This window comes from Leopardus geoffroyi, chromosome C1 (genome assembly GCF_018350155.1).
Source record: "Leopardus geoffroyi isolate Oge1 chromosome C1, O.geoffroyi_Oge1_pat1.0, whole genome shotgun sequence".
Classification (NCBI taxonomy): Eukaryota; Metazoa; Chordata; class Mammalia; order Carnivora; family Felidae; genus Leopardus; species Leopardus geoffroyi.
In genome coordinates, this window is record NC_059328.1 from 168,233,310 (window position 1) to 168,235,918 (window position 2,609).

Here is a 2,609-nt window from a genome sequence, read left to right on the forward strand (position 1 = left end):
GCACTATTCACAATACCTAAGAGTGGAAGCAACCCAAATGTTTATCAGCAGGTGAGTGGATCAACAAGAGGTGATATATACATACAATGGAATATTATTCACCCTTAAAAAGGAGGGGGATCCTTTTTACATTTTTTCACATGCTACAGCATGATTGGACCTTAAAGACATTATGTCAAGTGAAATGAGCCAGTCACAAAAAGATACCATATAGTTCCTTTTATATGAGGTATCTAAAATAATAAAATTTATAGAAAGCACACTGGTGGTTATCAGGGGTTGGGGTGGGGGAAATAGAAGGTGTTTAATGATTATAGAGTTTCAGATTTGCAAGATGAAAAGGTTCCAAATATCTGTTTCACAATAATATGAATATACTTAACACTGTTGAACTGTAAATTTTAAAATGGTTAAGATGGTAATTTTTTTTTCAATAGCACTATGCAGTTTTATTAGCCAGTTAAGTACAGGAGCATCTGGTAAGATCAGGACAGAATTGGGATTTAAATGTGAACAGATGTAACATCTAACAGTTTGGAAGAAGCCACTATATACTCTTTTCACAAACATGTTTTTTTTACAGAGCCAGTACTGTACTAGCCATTAACCCAGCCAAGTGTACTGAAATAGAAAAGATACAACAAGAAAAATAGCCACATGAGAAACACTTTAGGAGAAGAGTCTTTCCCCTTTTGCCTCTAAAACAACAACATACAGTCTAGATCTACCTATATAGTCCTACATTAGCTTCTAGAATATTTGTCAGGACAGCAAAAATGAAATGACACTGGCCAGTACAGTCTTTGGATATTTGGGAAAGGGAAGGGGAGAAAGTCAGTTCTCAGAACAAATTAGTCAGCTTCAGTTTCATCAGCAGGATCTTTGGAGTCTTTGTTCTTGCACACTTCACATTCTTCATGTGCTTGCCCTTCTCTCGCAAATGCTCCAGTTTGGCAGCCATTTGTGCCTCTTGATCTGTTTATTGGCATCCATTTTGTGGGTCAGCTTTTCTTCTGCCATTTTACCAAAGTTGTTCTCTGCTGTTGCTTTCTGAAGCACTTTTTCATGTTCTCGTTCCTTGGTAAGCTGCTTCAAGACTTCGACTTCTTGGGACTTGTGTTTTTCTTCTGCAGCTTCTAATTTCTTCTGAATTTCCTCCAGGGAAAGATCCTTATTTGAAGGGGAAAGGGGGAATTCTGGGACAGATTCATTTGACTGAGGGCTGAGAATCAGCTTAAAAGCCTGGCCTGAGGCCTACTTCTCCAGTTCTTTCACGGGGATATCAGAAGAAGCCATGGCGAAGGGACTACAAGACTGGCAGTGCGTTCTACTCAATCCGCTGGTAAGGAAAACCCTGCTTGGTCTGAGCCACCTGGCCACACTCTCCAAGATGGTAAATTTTATGTTATGTAGTTTTAATCACAATTTTAAAAACTTTAAAAATATTATGTGGTTTTTCAACTCTTTGTTTAGATTTTGTTATATTAATTGAAGGTACACCACAGTTTGTTTCATAAATCATTTTGACCATAAAGACACTTTCAAAACGATCTCTTTCCTTCCTCCACTAGTAGGAAATATATAGTCTTATTTTGCCAAAGAGAAAATAGAAACACAAACAAGTAAATCCTGTTCTCATCCATATGGTTCATTTCCAGACCGCTTTAGAAATTGACTTAACTAAATCAATCCCCAACTCTTCCTCACTCCAGTTCTTTTAAGCTTAACTTTGAAAGGATCCAGGGAAGGTGTATGAAAAGGTCAGAATCTATCTTCTGAGCCATAGTTCATTAGAAAATTTCTATCACTATGTGTGTGCCCTTCCATTATAGGTACAGGACAGTTTCACAAGAATTGATTTGTGAAGGAAAGTGAAGAATAGAAAGAAATGCAAGTTGAAAGAAATAAAATCACGTCAGATATTTAGAAACATTTAGAAGGCTTCTCTCAAGTATTCTATTTAACATGTTTTCTTGACCTTACTCAAGTTGCTTTTTCTTTATTCTACAGTTGAGTATAACTTTGTCTTTCCTTCGTTACTTCCCTTCCTTTACTTCTTTTGTGCTTTACTTATCTTTCATTAATTCAGTAGGCATTTGGTGCCTATAATCATCTTATGAGTTTCTATTAGGTCTTTAGTTCTTCATGACATCCCTATGATGTAAGATAGTCTGTAGATGCAGTGCTACACCAGAGAGGGAGGGATGACCAATTATTTTACTGTCGGTAAACTTGAGTGCCTGTTCCCTATTAATTATCACATGTGCTCCAGTGATTGCCCTGTTCTGGAGTCTATACTCCTCAGTTTTCACAGGAAGCTCTTTGGGAACTATTTTATTAGATATTATAAAAGGTTAAGGAGTATGAAGCAGTAGGGAGAAGATGTATTTGTCGTCTACCGAGTGTCTGATCTACCTGTGTGTATTTAGAACAAACAGAATCAGTCTTTTTAGCTGTTAGGAATCAAGCATTCCTGTTAGGAATCAACATTTCTTGAATGGCCAGTGGTGCCATTATGGATATCACTATTTTATAGAATATTAAGATAGGAAAAATTTTTTAATACCTATTTTTGCTAGGCATAGTCCTTTTTTTTTCCTTATAATGTT

General features: G+C 36.6%; 1 pseudogene; it reads right to left on the reverse strand.

The window, feature by feature from the left end:
* Nucleotides 1-422: 422 nt before the first annotated feature.
* On the reverse strand, nt 423-1,703 carry LOC123596777 (annotated as a pseudogene).
* Nucleotides 1,704-2,609: the final 906 nt, after the last annotated feature.